Source organism: Macaca nemestrina, chromosome 16 (genome assembly GCF_043159975.1).
Source record: "Macaca nemestrina isolate mMacNem1 chromosome 16, mMacNem.hap1, whole genome shotgun sequence".
In the NCBI taxonomy this organism is placed as follows: Eukaryota; Metazoa; Chordata; class Mammalia; order Primates; family Cercopithecidae; genus Macaca; species Macaca nemestrina.
Genome location: NC_092140.1, coordinates 4,038,575 through 4,057,254, shown reverse-complemented (window position 1 = coordinate 4,057,254; position 18,680 = coordinate 4,038,575). Strand labels below are relative to the sequence as shown.

Below are 18,680 nucleotides of genomic sequence, written 5' to 3'. Positions count from 1 at the left end.
AGTTTTCAAGAGCCAAACTTGCAACATTAGCTCTGTGTTCCAGGCTCTTTGTCGGGTAACGAAATACTATAGCATTTAGGGTGTTTCCATATCAATAAACTCTTTCTAATTTCCCCTATAAATGTACATTATAAATATAAATATATGTTATATATAAATATATCATTAGATATATAAGATATAGAAATATAAATAAATATATTTTAACTATATAAATTTTCTTCAGGGACAATAAAACTTTTAATTGCAAGGTTTCCTTGCTTCCCTGGCACATTCACACTTGCTCATAGAGTATTGTATTTCAAATGCTCCTCAATTTTATTGGTTATTAAGTTCAGTTTTTTGCTGATATTTATGTATTAGGCTAGCCTTCATTTATAGAGTGTGTGTGTGTGTGTGTGTGTGTGTGTGTGTGTGTGTGTGTGTATGAGCACACATGTGCACCAGGACAGTATCTTCCACAGGTTTTGATATTGTAGTTTTTGCCGAATTTTTTTTTTTTTTAAAGAACGCTTGTTAAAGATCTGTAATGGCTTAAGTAGCACTGGAATTATTCTTGAAGGTTAAAAGGCATTCACCAGGGAAACTGTGTGGACGTAGAATTTTTTCAAGGGGTAGCACATTTAATAGAGACAATCATGGAAACATGTATATTGGTAGGAGGTTTAAATAATGAAATAACGCAGGTAAAGCTATCATACTTCAGAGTGAATCCCAGTTCATATGTATCACAAGTTCAGAAAATCTCCCAGTGCTGGGAGCTACCTTTTGCCTTGCAAATAAATCAGAAAGATGGGAGATTAAGAAGAACGCTATGTCATCACACACTACACCGTTCTAAAAGTTTTATTGTTCCTGAGAAATTTTTAAGAACGAGGAAAGATTTAGTGGGAAATGATGGTATTGACAATTAGCCTTTGTTATGTTGTTCCTGGCTATCCTTTGCGATTGAGCTGATGACAGGGCCATCTCAAGCAGAAGCACTGTTCATATTTAGCTTTAAACAGAACATAAAATTAAATTGTGTATGACTTACTTTTTGTGACCTTCCATGATACAGCTGTATTTTTCTGAATATAGTAATTCCTTAAGGCTTTTCCTCTCACAGCATCCTTCCTTCACCTCTCTAGGTTCTCGGTGCCTAACATTTATTTGGGTTTTATTCTCTAACTCTTTGTCATTACATATTTTTTATTACTAATGCCAAAGTCCTTTACTTGACCTAAAAAAACTCAAGGAAGCTGCCCACAGAGAGCCATCAGGGGAAATACAGAATCCCTTCCCTACCAGCTTTGTGGATACCTGCTATCCCCTCCAAAACTCATGTTGAAATTTAATTGTCACTGTAAGAGTATTGGGTGGTGGGATCTTGAAGAGCTGAATCGGTCGTGAGGACTCTGCCCTCACACATGTGGGTTAGTCATCTCTGGAGTTCAGCCTCCTTTTGCTCTGTCTTGGGTACTCACTTCCACCTTCCACCCTTGCACCATGGGATGACCCTCATCCGACGCTGGCACCATGCTTTTGAACTTCCCAGTCTCTACCACCATGAGCCAAATACATCTCTTTTATTTATAAATTACCTAGTCTTTGGTATTCTGTTAAAGCAGCAAAAAATGGACTAAGACAATAACATTGCTGAAAATAGACTGACCTAATAAACAGAGGAATTGAATTAGCAACTGACATAATTAGAACACATGCAGACACACACAACTCTTTCCTTCTAGAAAATAACACTGGCCATTAACTGTGATCCAGAATAAGCTTTAGTGACCTCAGACAGTAAACAACTCCAGTGTAGCAACACGAGTGACTGCCTGTGACTCTCTTATTTATTACAGCACAAGGGACAAGAGTGTGTCATGGTATAATTGAAAATGCTTTCCCATTGGGCATTCATCAACATGTTATTAAAATCTTGTTAAAATATTGTTAGCTTGTTTAAGTTTGTCAGGTTTTATAAGCTCCAGATTTGGGATTTGTCTAAGTGCAGTGGAATGTTCCCCCATTTATAATGAACAATCATGCTCCCAGTGCCTTGTGGATCCATGGTAAACTAAAATTAATCTTCGTCTAACAGCGTTAATTAGGATGGTATTTAGACTGATGTCTTTCAACACTCTTGGGACCATGACTTACTCATAGATCCTCTGGTTGACACAAAAAGCTATCAACTCACATTCCTTTACACTTTTTAAGTTTAAAGATAATGTCTGTGGCAGGTGAAAGATGCTGTGATTTTAGCATGTTACTTGTGAAAACTCACAGGATTTCCTAGATAGTACATAGATATCACCCTTCATAGCACTCCACGTTTACAATTGGAGGCATGACAGGCTTAGGGCCAAATTGAGCCGCTTTCCTAAAAATCCAATGTATGTCCAGAATCACATATAGGGCGATGGCAGACAATGTAACTCATTAGCACAAAGTCAAGGGTTACTTGGGAAAACAATGTTCCTGAAAGGAAAATTATACGTGATTCCACTCTTTCCTCTTCCCCATGTCAATGTACTTGCCTTTATTGGGTCAGAGTTCTGATGTATCCTCTGTTGTACTTAATAAGCTGGGTACTGAAAGCTATAGAAATGAGTAGCTATACCATAAAGAAAACAGAAGCATGCAAACACCCTTGGCTAGCCCAACTGCATGCTTGGAAGAGCATGGAGGAAGTAACTGCAGAGTACAACTAAAGTTAATGTGGCCAAGTGTGGTCACGCCTGTAATCCCAACACTTTGGGAGGCCGAGATGGGCAGATCACCTGAGGTCAGGAGCTTGAGACCAGCCTGGCCAACATAGCGAAACCCACCTCTACTAAAAATACAAAAATTAGCCAGGTGTGGTGGAGCATGCCTATAATCCCAGCTACTCGGGAGGCTGAGGCAGGAGAATCACTTAAACCCTTGGAGGCAGAGGTTGCAGTGAGCAGAGATCGTGCCACTCTACTCCAGCCTGGTCGACAGAGTGAGACTGTGTCTCAAAAAAAAAAAAAAAAAAAGAAAGAAAAAGATAATTTAGTGTAACAAATGAATTGTTTGGTGAAGGTGTCTGGCAGAAGAAGGGAATACACCAAAGAACAGCATAGGAATTATTACTGAAATACAGAAATGCTGTGGATTTTTGCCAACTTTCCAGAAACTTTATAAGCTGTGAGGTTTATAAAAAGCATAGTATGTCCTATGCTTCTAAATTTGTAACTAAACATATCAATAAAACTGTCCAGATAGAATTTGCATTCTTGCTATGGCTCTTAAATATAAAATATTAGCATAAATGCACATAAAATAAAATATACTTACCTTATTTTAAAGTCACATTTTCTTTTTCAGTCAGGACTTTTGCTGACATTAATCTACAGGTAGAAAATGCTCTGCTATTCATTCCATGCGTGTTTCTAATTATCTTACAGATATTGGAATCAGAAACTCAGACTTTCCTTCTTTCCTCCCTCCCTCCTCCTCTCCCCTCCTTCACCTGCCCTTTTTCCTTCCTTTCCTTTCGTTTCCTTTACTTTCCTTCCTTCTGTCCTTCCTTCCCCCTTCTCTTTATCCCTCCCTTTCTTCCTTCCCTCCTTCCCTTTTTTCCTCCTTCCCACCTTCCTTCCTTTCTTCCCTCCTTCTTTCTTTCCCTTTTCCTGTCAGTAAACCCACTCACATTTATTTAATACCAACCACAATGAGTGATTTCCTGACGTCAAGGTATTCATTAGACAACAAATTATTTTATGTTAGTTTTCAAGTAACCATTTCATGGAACCAATGTCATTTGATAACTATTTGACACTGAACAATGTTTAAGTATATGTCTAATGAAAGGCATTTATAATAGAAAATGGAATTTTCAGAAAATCTACCAGGATACATGTCATTAGGAATGATTTCTAGCTAGCAGTCTCTGAAACAGCCTTCCAAGACAGAGCAAAAGATGGCAAAGAATAACACTTATCACACATACCTAGGAAAAGAAATTCTATCCATAGAGTGCTAATCTGAGAAACCAAAATGAGATCTTCCCCACGCTTTCTTTCCTGCACGGAACAAAGCAAACTGCCAGACCAACAGCGATAAGGAGACCTTGTTCTCTCCTCCACTCCCTGCTCCCTGCTCCGAGGACAGGAAACATGGCAGCCAATCCTGTCCTGTAGGTGAGTGTTGTTTTGAAGTGACAAACACTGCACAGCTGCCTCCCACACCAACACAGCACCACAATCACTATTCTTCATATTCTTATTATGTCTGCATAAAAATAAGGAAAACAAAGACCCCATAACAGAACCCTAAGTTAGGAAGGAGCTTGGAGGTGTGGGCGTGCAGGGAAACCTACTCAATTTCCAAGGAGGAAAGTGCTAGCGGAGGAGCAGGGGCAGGGTTGAGAAATTCCAGTGGGAACAGAGCGTGTTCTGATGGTTCAGTTATTAGAGGACCCACTGAGGGACTGAGAAGACCCTCTCTACAGAGCACCCCCCATGAACACCTGGCCATTGTGGAAACAGAGCCGGCTCCACCAGCTCCCACTGCTGGTGTGGAGGGCAGCACTCCTTCTCAGTCGGAGCTCAGTCTACACTGACTTCTGGCAAATCCTGGGTCTGAATAAACCGCTCTTCAGGATGAGTGCATGCGCATGCACTCACAAATAATACACGGGAATCACGGGAGACACAGAAATGGAGGCCACCCCCTAAACTGTCAGAGGAAAGACGTACTTCTGAAAATCTACCTACTATAACACCTAGAATAATGCTTGCTGTTTAATGACCTTAATAGCATGCAAGAAAGTTCTCCAAGAAACCAACGGAAACATTCATGAACAAGAAATGAAAAATTAAAATAATTCAAAAGTGTGACAAAGCCAAGTGCATCAGTATGAGGAAGAGTAACTGAATTGATACCATAGAAAATAAATGAGTGATGGGCCGGGCGCGGTGGCTCACGCCTGTAATCCCAGCACTTTGGGAGGCCGAGGCGGGCGGATCACAAGGTCAGGAGATCGAGACCACGGTGAAACCCCGTCTCTACTAAAAATACAAAAAATTAGCCGGGCGCGGTTGTGGGCGCCTGTAGTCCCAGCTACTCGGGAGGCTGAGGCAGGAGAATGGCGTGAACCCGGGAGGCGGAGCTTGCAGTGAGCCGAGATCGCGCCACTGCACTCCAGCCTGGGCGACAGAGCGAGACTCCGTCTCAAAACAAAAAAAAAAAAAAAAAAAAAGAAAATAAATCAGTGATGAGTGATGTGGAACAAATTTGAAAACCTCTTCCAGAGTGCAGAAGAAAAAGGCAAAGCAATAAAGAATAACAAATATATTACCTTCGTGCAGGGCAGAGAATGAAAACATAATCAAAGAAAAAGGCTTGGAAGTTTAGATTAAAATACAAAAAGAAAAATTAAAGAAAATAAATCTCTAGAAATATTGAATTTTTATTATAACATAAAGAAAATTGCCTTAAGCATTCAGGTCATAAACAAGTTATTTTAAAAGGAAGAAATATCAAATTGAGCTTAGATTTCTTTTTTGCCAAGTGATGCATTTGAAGGCAATGGAGCATAGAGCTACAGAAGTGAGTAGCTACATCATAAAGAAAACAGAAGCATGCAAACACCCTTGCCTAGCCCAACCGCATGCTTGGAAGACCATGGAGTAACTGCAGAGCACAACTAACGTTAATGTGGCTGGGTGCAGTGGCTCACGCCTGTAATCCCAGCACTGTGGGAGGCCGAGGAGGTCAGGAGTTCAAGACCAGCCTGGCCATCATGGTGAAACCCTGTCTCTACTAAAAATACAAAAATTAGCCAAGTGTGGTGGCACACACCTGTAATTCCAGCTACTCAGGAGGCTGAAGCAGGAGAATTGCTTGAACCCAGGAGGCGTAGGTTGCCATGAGGCAAGATTGTGCCACTGCACTCCAACTGGGGCAACAGAGCAAGATTCTGCCTCAAAAACAAACAAACAAACAAAAAACCCAAAAAAACCAGAGTATGTAATAAACTAATACTGAGGGTGGTAGAAATAAAACAATGGGTGAGAATTAAAGCAATTACAAAGGAAAGCAATGGTATAATGTAACACAATTTTGGGACATACAAAAAAAAATCAAATGGGACTGAGGTTATTTAATATTGATAAAGGGAATAATCTAAACTGGAAATAGAAAAGCTATGAATTTTAATGCATCAGAAATATAATATCAAAACTTAAAGTAAGATCTGTTAGGAATTCAAGGAGAATGTAATATAACTATAAATATATATGTTAAGTTCACATGACTCTATATATTCTGACCATTTGAAAACTGGATATAATTAATAAAATATTACATTTAAAGTTCCAGCCTCTGAACCTGAATTGCCACAGGAACTCTGAAGAGCAGTTGGGCAATATTTATTAAAATTAGAAGTGTTCATATCCATCAGTTTCACAATTTCACTTCTCAGTGCACACCTTAGGGAATACTTCTACATGTTCAAGAGAAGAGACACGTTAGAGGATCACTACAGCAGTGTTTACAGCAGGAAGAAAAAGTGGAAAACAACAGAAACAGCCCTCAGTAGGGAATGAATAAAATGCAGAATATGCTGGACTACTTACTGTGAAGAAATGTTAAAATACACAGATGACCTAAATTGGCATATACCTAACACATGCTACTGAGCTCTGGGTGTTAGAAGTTAGCAATCGAACTTCATGTAAGCATCAAAGGGGAAGTTGGCATTGCCTACAGGATTTAATTCTTGTTCTGTCTCTTATGCAGAATGTATATACATCTATTACATGTGCAGTTATTAAAAATACTCATCACTATTTTTCATCCTGAATGATAGGAATATGCATGATGGTTTTATTATGTTTTATGTTTCCTTTTTGCAATATTCTCACTTATGAAAGCATACAACTGGTGATTAAACATTATAATAAGTAATTCTTAGACCAAAAGGAAATAAAAACTAGAGTTACAGATTATTCTGACAATAAAATATTGAGACTACAAGGTAGTAACATTTAAAAGTTGTGGCCAAAGCCGTTCCCTAAGGCAAAAATCTCACCCTTAAACGTTTCAGTTATTAAATGTTAAAGAAACACAAATAGGCCGGGCGCTGTCGCTCAAGCCTGTAATCCCAACACTTTGGGAGGCCGAGACGGGTGGATCACGAGGTCAGGAGATCGAGACCATCCTGGCTAACACGGTGAAACCCCGTCTCTACTAAAAAAATACAAAAAACTAGCCGGGGGAGGTGGCGGGCGCCTGTAGTCCCAGCTACTTGGGAGGCTGAGGCAGGAGAATGGCGTGAACCCAGGAGGCGGAGCTTGCAGTGAGCTGAGATCCGGCCACTGCACTCCAGCCTGGGCGACAGAGCGAGACTCCATCTCAAAAAAAAAAAAAAAAGGAAGTATGACTGGGAAGCCTCAGGACACTTACAATCGATCGTGGAGGAAGGCGAAGAGGAAGCAAGTATGTCTTAGTATGGTGGAGGAGAAAAGAGAGAGAATGGGGAAGTGCCACACACTTGAAACAACCAGATCTCCTGAGACCTCACTCATTATCATGAGAACAGCAAGGGGGATATCCACCCCCATGATCCAATCACCTTTCACCAGGCCCTTCCTCCAGCTCATTGTGAGATTTGGGTGGGGATATGAATCCAAACCTCATCAGGAGGCTTGCCCTCATGGAGAGCGAAAAGCCTGAAGAGTAATATGTAACAGAGGGATAGAGTTCCAAACACATTCAGTTGCTCAGCAACTGGACCTAATCCCGCTCCATAGCAGTGGCTCTCAACAGGGCTGATCTGGCAATGTCTGGAGACATTGTCACAATTGAGGGGCTTGCTGGTGGCGTTGAATGTGTACAGGCCAGGATGCTACAACACATCCCACGGTGCACAGGACAGACCCCACAACAGAGATATCTCAAGCACCAGGTGTCGGCAATGCTGAGGCTGAGATGCCCTGATCTACAGGAGCACCAGACTGGCCCACCTTGGAGCGTGTCAGGGAGCATTCACCCTGACTGCTCCTCCTCAGATCATCTGCTCTCAGCAGCCTTAGCCTTCTGCCATTCACAGTTTGGCATAGAAGGAAGAATATATTATTTGGAGTCAAAAAAGCTATGCTTGAGCCCTGGATGAAATACCCAACACCTGGTTCTCTGTGTCTTCTCCCATGCGGGTAACCTAACATCTCAGATCCACAGTTGCCCTCCCCGGGGACACAGACCCAAGCCCATTTAGCAACCAATGTTGCTGTGAGGAAAACACTCAGCTCCTTTATCCAATATGACATTTTTGGGGTTCAAACCCTAAGCAATCCTTGCTATCATCATTACAAGAGTCACATGTCTGGCTGTGTAACCTGGGGTCTATGGACTCTGAAGATGGAATTGCATTTTAATACAAGAAGGTGCTTCTCATCCTATATATCTTATCGTATGCATTTACAAACATTACCTGCAATGGGGTCTTTACTCATCACCAGAAAGTCAAAGGGAAGGCACAGCCCCCTCAAATTAAGAACTTTTGGATGCCTGCATAAATGTATTGTAGAGGTTTACTACTGGAGTAAACCTCTCCAGTTTCTGGGCCCGGAGTATAGTGTAGAAACACTACTTGTGTACTGTATGGGTACATACACGTAGTGGAGGGTTTCTACTCCAGGCCCAGACACTGGAGGTTCACAGAGACCACTGCCCAGTTCTTGGCAACTCAAACCTTGGCCCCTACCTTTCTCCACTTCCAGGTCTCTGACCCTATTTGGCCCCACATCTCAGCTCCTGGTGACCTGTGGGTCCCCCTTGTTGAAACAGGTTGGGCTCACCTGGCTGCACCAATGTTGACAGCGTTTTCCAGTCACAGAGCTCAGTATTTGCCCAGAAGTGCCGTCTGCAGGAACACAGGCCATTGCTGCTTGCCTGGACACTCCATGACTGTCCAGCTGGGACTGGCTGCCTCCAGGCTGGCCTCTCCACTGGTGAGCAGTGTCTGCACCCCAGCATGATGTTGGGCACATGCTAGATGCTTCATAAGCATTGGTTCCCCATGTAACACCCACATATCCCAGTGCACTCGACTGGAATTGCTCTAGAATTCCAACCAATTCCAGCCTATCCTTCAGAAATTAAGCTTGAAATACTTTCATAACTTTCTAGTAACAATTCCTGTTTGCCTAGACTCAAAACTGGCAAAATTGGATCCCCTTTTAAAAGATGGATACCTACCTACACTATCTGATGGACTAGAAAACAACTAACAAAAAGTAAGTACACATTTGAGAGCAAGGTATAACCCAAAGGTAGGTGGAGGGAAAATGGGAGTCAGGTAGGTGCTGAAGTCCAGAAGAAGAGGCTTCAAAGCTTTCCTTGGAGAGGGAACCCCTGCCCCCTTCGTCAATAACCAACAGCAGGTTTGACTTTAGCGTTGCCACACCTGCCCCATGCTCTTCTCCAAGGAGAAGCATGTGGCTGCCTGGAGCGCCAGGGTGCATGCCGTTTGACAATGTTCTCATTTCCCTTTTGGTGGCTGTGCTTTCAGCAGTGTCCCAGATCATAGGCTGACTTCCTCCAAAGTGCTGGAGGGGCCGCTTTGGACTTCTTTGATTTTTGTCTGGCTGCTTTCCACCTTATCTTACTCACAGGCTGCAGTTTCCAAAACTTTAGGCATTTTCTGTTCTGCTTCACTTGAAATATTTAGTCTGGTCTCTGAGAGTTATCGTCCCTGTACTGCTTCTTCAGTGCATGCTGATATCTTTGGCAGAACAGAAATCAACCATCCGATAGCTACAGATGATAACCAGATTGGTAGATCACTTTCTACATTGAGACTTTAAGCAACATTTTTTTTTTCCTATTTCGTGATGCACTTTTGGATGTAGGTCTTTTTCCCAGTTCTGAAGGTAGCTAATTTGCCTTGGATCACCCCCAGTACCTAATTTCTGGAGTCATTCTTGCATTAGACTAGCAAATTATGAAAGGTCTAAGGAAATCATGTAGCTCTACACAAGAAAATAGTCACATAGTGTAGTGGCTAAAAGCATAGCCCCTGAAGTTAGATTGTGTTGGGTTTGACTCTGTATTGTGTAAAACTAAGTAAAATGTTTCCATTTTTTATGCCTCAATTTTCTCACAGAAAGTTGGAAATAATAATAGTCTATATCATATAGGGCTGTTTTGAGAATTAATATTTGTAGAACACTTAAGATAATACCTGGCACACAGCAAGTACTATGGAAGTGTTTATTAAATGAGGCAAAACCAAAATGCATTAAAGAGAAAAAGACATTGCCGCTGGTTAGCGCTGCCTGAGGTCAGTGCAATGTCTGGGATGGCGGCTCCATTTCAAAAGGGAAGTGTTTCACGTCTGTCATCCCAGCACTTTGGGAGGCCGAGGCGGGCAGATCACAAGGTCAGGAGATCAAGACCATCCTGGCTAACATGGTGAAACGCTGTCTCTACTAAAAGTATAAAAAATTAGCCAGGGATGGTGGTGGGCACCTGTAGTCCCAGCTACTTGGGAGACTGAGGCAGGAGAATGGCGCGAACCCCGGAGGTGGAGCTTGCAGTGAGCAGAGATCTCGCCACTGCACTCCAGCCTGGGCAACAGAGTGGGATTCCGTCAGCTAAAAAAAAAAAAAAAAGAAAAGAAAAGAAAAGAAAGGAAAGTGCTGCTGTGAGTCTCTTCTTTCATGTCAATGATAGGGTAGGTTTTCGATGTCTGTGAGTGATACAAACAACTGATAAATAACGTGCAGATGGAAATATAAGATTTTCAGATACAACCACAAATGTAAGGGTCAATTCATAATAAAACTTTCCCCTTAATTGCCTTTAAATGCAATATGATATTATTAAGAACATTCAGGAGGCTATATCTCTGAATGGAGTCAACTGCTTTCCCATATATTGCAATTGCAGTCTGTGTCGGCAGCCAGACCCATGGCCAAAAGGATGAAGAGAGAAAGTCTAGATCCCATCAGATATCTTTCATATTTCATTTCTGCCTTTAGCTGTAGCGGATTTCAGGGTGAGATCTTTGTACTATATGGGTACATTAGCTAAGCAAGATGTCAGTCTATATGATAATTTTAATTGGGGGTGGCCAGTGTATATTTTTACTTCTTTGTTTCCCTGTAGTGCATGCTATGGATGCTCAATGAGTATTTGCTGATTGACTCACTGGCTGCAGTGAGTATATCCTCTAATTTATGAAATTCTACAAGATGCATTTATACATTATTCCAGCTAATGAAGACAATGAGGGCAAAAAGAGGCAGGGGAATTGTGGGGGAGAGCTGAGCATTGGCTGGGTCTTGGTCACTCTTTCTGCAAGCTCCAGTTCCCAATGACTTCATCAAAGCAGGAATTTGTGTAAGTTTAACTTGCTGTTGGAGGGTGCACCATGAAGCTAAATGCCTCCTGCAAACAGGTGTGTGGCTCTGTCTTCATCTCCAGACATTTACTGAATGCTTTCTGTATACCTGCCTCTGAACACAGATGAGGCCCCTGTTCCCTCACACTGTGATATTGATCCTTCTGCATGGTACCCTTAAAAATGCTCAACAAGTCTTACACATAACTTGCCTTACATTCAACAATAGATATAAGAGAGTTTAAAAAATTAGTTATGATCTCAGTATCTATTGTTACAGCTTTTGTCAGATGTATTTGGTACCTAAATGTGATTGCTTTGCTTTACCAAGTACCTAACATAATAAATTTCAAAGGACAGCTCTTAAAGATGGCATGTGCTTACTTTGAAAGTAACAACTATTATGAATGTATCTTCTATTTGCATTCTAATTTCTTTAACATCTTTCAAAATACAGCTTTTGCATATATATGTATATATGTGCATATATTATATATGTATATGTATATATGATCAATGTGATAAGAGTATTCGCCAAACACAAATCTCTTTGTTGAAATTATGGGTTCTTATTTATGAAATTCTAGACAATGCATTTATGCATTATTCCAGATAATGAAGGCAATTAGATAACAAAAGGCTAAAGAATGAGAAAGCTGTTAAATCAACTCCTTAGATTAATGATCTGCAGCAGGACGCTTCCCAAGGGCCACATCAAAGCATAAGGAGACTTGGATAGATGAAAGATATATTTGCATATGATTTGTATGTAATTTGTATGTCATTAGCATATATGTGCTTGGCTCAAAAGTCTTGGGCAATTTTCAATTTAAAAATGTTCCTTAAGGTTGTCATCTCCTCTTTTCTATGCAGGCTCATCCAGTCATGGGTGCAACAGCCCTGTATGAATATTATATAGTGAAAAAGAAAGATACCGAATCAGCCAAAAAGGTAATGGAGGCAGCATTATCACTCAGAATTTTTTGCAAAGCCATTAATAGCCTGGAGTTTAGAGAACATCTTCTTAGATGAGTCAGAAGGAAGGAAATGATACCTCTAACCTTGCCTTGACCAAGGGTATCTAACATGGCCACCAAATCACTTATACCTACAGCACAAGGAAGGTCAAGATTTTGAGTTCAAAAGTTCAGGGATGGCCCCAGGAAAAATGGAAAATCCGTATTTATTGTCTCAGGGCACCCCTTCCATTTCAGTATCCCCATCCTTGCAGCCATCAGTTGCTTCCCTCCCACCTTTGTTAGACACCGACAACCCTTGTTCTGTCTGTAGCACTAACTCTTCACACAAGTAAAAACCTACTTTCAGGAAGAATCTGATGTCATTCACTTGCACCTTATTATAAACTTGCTAACAGTTCGTCCATTCAATGATATCTATGGAACACCTACCTTTTATTCACTCTCACTTATTCTGAGTGTTTAAAAGATATTTCTCCAAAGAGGATATACAAATGACTGGCGAGTGTATGAAAAGCTGCTCAATGTCACCAATTAGATGGAAAGTGTAAATAAAAGCCGCAATGAGGTATCACCTCACACCTGTCAGAATGGCTGTTACTTTTTTTTAAAGACATGTTTTGGCAGGGATGTGGAGAAACTGGAACCCTTGCACACAGTTGCTGGGAATGCAAAATGGCACAGCTGCTACAGAAAGCAGAATGGAAGTCCCTCAGAAAATTAAAAATTGAACCACAAATGATTCAGCAATCTATTTCTGGCTGTTATTTATCCAGAATAATTGAAATTGGGATCTCAAAGAGATATTAGCACTCCTACGTTCATTGCAGCCTTATTCACCATAGCCAAGATGCGGAAACAACCTAAAAGCCTGTCCACTGACAGACGAATGAAGAAAGAAAATGTAGCATATGCATACAGTGGAATACTATTCAGCCTTTAAAAAGAAAGAAATCTGGGGCTATGCAACAACACAGATGAACCTTGTGGACATTATGCCAAGTGAAATAAGTCAGTCACAGGAAGACAAATACTGCAAGGTTCCACTCATATGAAGAACCAAAAACAGTCAGACTCCTAGAACTGAAGAGTGGGTTGGTGGTGACCATGGGCTGAGGGTCCGGGTAAATGGAGATTTACCAGTCAATGGGCATGAAGTCTCGGTTATGCAGGATGAAAAGCTCTAGAGATCTGCTGTTTACAACACTGTGCTTATAATGAGCAATACCATATTGGATGCTTAAACATTTGTCAAGAGGGTAGATCTTCATACCAAAGTAAAATAAAATGTAATAGAAAGGAAAATATTCCAACAGCTATGCCAGAGGCAGAGACCAAATCTGAGGGGCTGGGGAAGGGCTGTGCTGGGGAAGGGAAAGAGAATGACGGCAACACAGTGGTTCACGGTGGTGTGCTGTGAGTGGATTGTGTTCTTCCACATTCATATGTGAAAGTCCTCACTCTCTGTACCCAGAATCTGGACGTGAGGGCGAGATCGCTGGGACATCTGTCTCCCCACTGATCACTAGGGTTGCTCAGCTGATCTGGCTGGCCAGGCGGGTATCCCTTTCCTCCCTCACCCGTCTGTGTTCGTCCCTCCCAAAGCTGCACGCTCGGTCAAAGAGGACAACCATCCCCAACAGAGGAGGACCAGTCTTTGGTCAAGGGTTTACGAGTAGCTGCGCTCCCCTGCTAGAACCTCCAAACAAGCGCTCAGTACCCAGAATCTGATCTTATTTGAAGAGAGGGTCTTTACAGAGGTAATCAAGTTTAAATGAGGTCACGAGGATGAGCCCTCATCCAATCTGACTAATGTCCTTAGAAAAAGGGGAAATTTGGACACAGAGATATTCACAGAGGAAGAGAATTGAAGCCTCAGGGAGAATTGAAGCTTCAGGAAGAGACTTGAAGTCTACCAGCACAGGAGAGAGGCCTGGAACTAATCCTTCCCTCATGGTGCTCAGTAGGAACGAACTCTGCCAACACCTTGATGTTGAGCTTCTGGCCTCCAGGACTATGAGAAAATGGTTTCTGTTGTGTAAGCCACTTAGTTTGTGGTGTTTCGTTACAGCAGCCCTAGGAAACTGACACAGCGAGTGAGCAGGGTTCTAGAGAAACAGGGAAAGCAACAGTTAACTGTCTTGGGGAATGAAAGAATGCTTCACTGAGAAATTCTGGAAAGAAGACACTATTATGCCCCAAATGCCGCTCCTTCTTGGATGTTATACTCATGCCTCTTAGGTAAAATGTCTGGATTTGATAAGCCAGTTATGGCAGTATTTACCAGAGAGGACAGAAGGCACAGAAGGTTCAGGGCTCGTCTGAGCCCCTGCACCACATTCTTACTTGGTGGTTTGTCTGTCTTTTTGGAAAAGCCTGTCTCTGCACGCACAGCTGATCCACGAGTCCTCGGCCTGGTGTTTGTGGTCCTCCTTCTTGTACCTCACAGGGCATCCTCCTGCTCACACTTTTCAGTGGGCATTCGGTGATCTGAAGCAGGGGTTTTCCCTGATCACGTGTTTAGTTTGGGTTCCCCTGGAATCAGATGCTGAGACAACAGTCTAGATGCAAGGGGCTATTGGACAGGTGCCCCAATTCTGCAGGAAAGGGGGAAATGGCACAGGAAGAGGGCTGAAGGGGGAGGAGTCCAAAGAGGTGTGTTCTTATGGCCTTCACCACCATGGGTAACTGAGCCTTTGCTCCCCATGGAAACTCTGGGAAACGATGCAAGTCCCAGGCTTCAGGGTGACTCCACCTGAGGGACAATGGAACTGGTATGTCACTGGGGTTTAGCATCATTGCTTCAGGGTGGGAGTAGGGAGGTAATTACCTAGCTTAGGATCAAAGCAGCTGTTTTGATCACAGAAGAAAACCTTCAGGCACAGAGATGCAGACATCATGGGAAGTCAGCTGGTGGCACTCACAAGGCAAAATGGTCACCAGTTCCTCACCCCTATTACTTGCCTTTAACTTTCATATTTCCTTATGTAAACCCATTAAAAATATGGGGTTTTTTGGCTAGATTTTTTCTGACACTTGGCTAATAAGCATTTTTATAAATAACATAAATATTAGCATATAAACGTAAATAATAGCTAGGATAAATCATGACAACTGGTAATGTGTTTATCAGAAGATTCAGAGGTCTTTCTTATTATCTGAATCCCATTCTTTTCCTACTTAAGGAGACCCATAAATATTGATTCCAGGTTCAGATGTTTGGGCCCTGCAACATAATAGTGAAATTAACCAGCTTCAGAAATAGTAGCTGCAATTTACAGTATAAATATCAGTCCCAAAACTCTGGTTTTGGGATTTACTGTAGTAGGGTCCTGAACCTCAGCAATGGGTGTACCCCAGTTCTCTTGATCAGGATGAGCAATGCTCTTGCACTGGAAGGCTAGCAATACTACTTAGCAATGCAGAGAAACTAAACACCAGTGCAATAATTCTCTCTTCAGTAGTGGTTACGTTTCTTCTATGTGCCAGGTAAAATGCACTACCACTAGCATTACTAAAATGAGTAAGACACAGTGCCTATTTTCAAAGAACTCGTGCCCTAAAGAGAAAAACTACAAGAACTTTTCTTTCACAAAATTTGAAGTCATTCCAAAATATGCTACAGAAGGAGAGGAGCTAACTCATTAATTTAACCAACTGGAATGCTATTAAAATATTTTATTTCCCCATTCTTTTGTCAACTTGTGTCTTATCTAGAGGGTATAAACAAGCGCAGAAAGGAGATTGAGTTCAAGTGGATTTTAGTTACATAACACATATGGGAGGGTGGAGAACAATACTGGAAAGCTCAGAAATTATATACATACATATTTCTTTTCAATGCTGGGACTGGCCTGTTTGATAATTTTCATTTTGACTAGATTTTTAGTAAATTTGATTTCCCTTTAAGGGTTTGTAATCTTCATCGGTTTTGTTTCTCTAATTTTTATTTCTTACATCAATTTTAAGAGAAATACCTCTGAATAAAAATACTGTACAAATAAATTGAAATCATACTGTGCAACTTATTTTATAATCTATGATCAATCCACTGATAGCTGTTAGTAATCTTTGTGACTTTCAACATTCTGTTTAGTAGAAATGTCAAGCCTCTTTGTGTCCCGTCTATAAAAAATATTTTTTTTTCACAGTGGCAAAGGCAAGTATAATAAAAGGCCACTGAGAAGAATTGTTTCCACTCCAAAAAGTAGCGCACAAGAAGAAATTGGGCATGACTAACCGGCCAACTGTCTCCTCCTCTGAGTGCCTGGCTTCTTCAAGGCCAGCTCTGCCCCTTGGGATCTGCCAGGTCCTGGCTCGGCTGTGCCCTGAAACTCTACCAGGCTTGCCAGGAAGTAAGCCTCCTACTGGAACATCCAGTAGAAGCTGAGCTACCCTCGTCTCACTGGGAGTTAGTTAGCTCACACATAATCCTCAGCGCCGTGTCTTTTCATCATGCCTGCAGCTGACTCCAGTGTGGCAACTGGCAGCCACGCCTCCCTGTTCCCTGGTGGCGCCCATCATCTGAGTCTGCATTTTCCCCAGAGCCACTCGCTTCACTCAGGCTCAGAGTGACACATCATGCTCTTGGGAGGTGCTCTGTCTCCCCCGCTGCCTGTGGACGCCGCGGGTGATTGCTGTGATGCTCACATCCTGGCTGCAGTTGTTCATAAACAGATTATAAACCAGCCCAATCATTCACAAGGCACTGGTGCAGATGGCTTTATGACTTAGAAGTGTGATCTTTAAAATACCCCAGAAGGAATGGAATTTGCATTCCTGATGTGGATTGGGGATATTAATGTGGTCGGGTCCAAATTCTCAGAGCAATGCCTGCAGTACCCGATAGAAGTGAGAAGAGGTTCTTACTTACTTCACGCCTACTGCATGGAGTAAGTCAAAGCACAAGTTTATCTGCAGTGTCAGAGGCCTTGGGCTTGGTTTATCACCTAGTTCATAGTGAAAACAAAATCTCAGTCAGGTAGTGTTTTTATTGCTAAATTAGGGAATTTCTAACTTAAGGCATTGGTGTTGCTCTGATGGGATATTTGGGAGTTCTGTTAGTCATTTTCTTATACTGTTCCCTCAAACATCTTAAGCTTGGACTTGTAATTCATACTGTACTTGCATAAACGTAAGACAGAAGTGCTCTAGGTTATACCCCAATGTAAAAGAACCAAGTATATTAAACTTCCTGTTTCAAAATACATAAAACTAGAAAAAAGCAAACATGAATTTCAAAGGCTCCACCACGGTCTCCCTTAAAATGTGAGCTCCTTATTTGTACTTAAAATGTAAGTTGGTTTCATAAGAAATTATATGTCTACACGTTCAGTAATCTAGCTACAACATGAAGAACCTGACACACAAGTCGAAAAGAGAAATGCAGTCCAGTCGCGGTGGCTCACGGCTGTAATCCCAGCACTTTGGGAGGCCGAGGTGGGTGGATCACCTGAGGTTAGGAGTTCAAGACCAGCCTGGTCAATGTGAAGAAACCCTGTCTCTACTAAAAATACAAAAATTAGCCAGGCATGTGGTAATCTCAGCCATGCAGGAGGCTGAGGCAGTAGAGTTGTTTGAACCCAGGAGACAGAGGAGACAGAGGTTGCAATGAGCCGATATCACACCACTGCCCTCCAACCTGGGTGACAGAGCGAGACTCTGTCTCAAAATAAATTAAAAAAAAAAAATGAGAAATGCAAGTGTTCATGGCACTGCCTTGTTAGTCGGCCAGATAGTCAGTGCCGAGGAAAGGAAAGTGATCTATATTAAGAGAGATGTTTTGAGGGAGACAGTTGCTGCTCATATACACAAACATATAGCTCACAAGGACAGTGAAAACAAAACCAAAGCGGAAGAAAGAATTAAAGGCCAAATCACCAAGTCTAAACCCTTGAACCAACGAGCATCTTTCTCAGTGAGGTTTCTCAAAAGACTGTGCCACAATCTGACCTTTGGACGGGAGAAGGAGCTCTACCACGGAAGGGATGAGACCCAAGCTAGTGCTGCCATTTCTGTGTGGCTGTGACATCCTGCCTCTCAGAACCACATTGCAGGAGCTGATCCTCTCTGAGTTTATTGTCGTGACCTCCTTTCCAATACCAACATCGCATCAGCAGGAAGAAAATGACCTCTCACTTATTTTCCATTGAGAGTAATAGCCCATGCTTTATATTTTAAGGGAAAAGAATGCAAATTCAGTGAGTAGATGTGCCATATAGCTCTTTAAGTAAAGTTGCTTTGAGTAATTTTATCCCAGCCCATCACATTCTGATGAACTGAAATAACAGACACATTATTTTCACCCTTTGCCAGAATTTTTGTGTGACAGAATGTGATAACAAAGA

At 41.8% G+C, this 18,680-nt stretch overlaps 2 long non-coding RNA genes across 2 annotated transcripts in view; both read right to left on the bottom strand.

The window, feature by feature from the left end:
* Positions 1 to 18,680, bottom strand: part of LOC105485303 (uncharacterized) — a 55,838-nt gene that overhangs the window by 17,138 nt on the left and 20,020 nt on the right. The window lies entirely within an intron of this gene.
* On the bottom strand, positions 645 to 7,685 carry LOC105485302 (uncharacterized). The gene is made up of 3 exons (XR_989472.2): positions 7,586 to 7,685; positions 3,304 to 3,356; positions 645 to 997 (listed from the first exon to the last, which is right to left on the bottom strand). It is a non-coding gene; the product is annotated as an uncharacterized lncRNA (long non-coding RNA).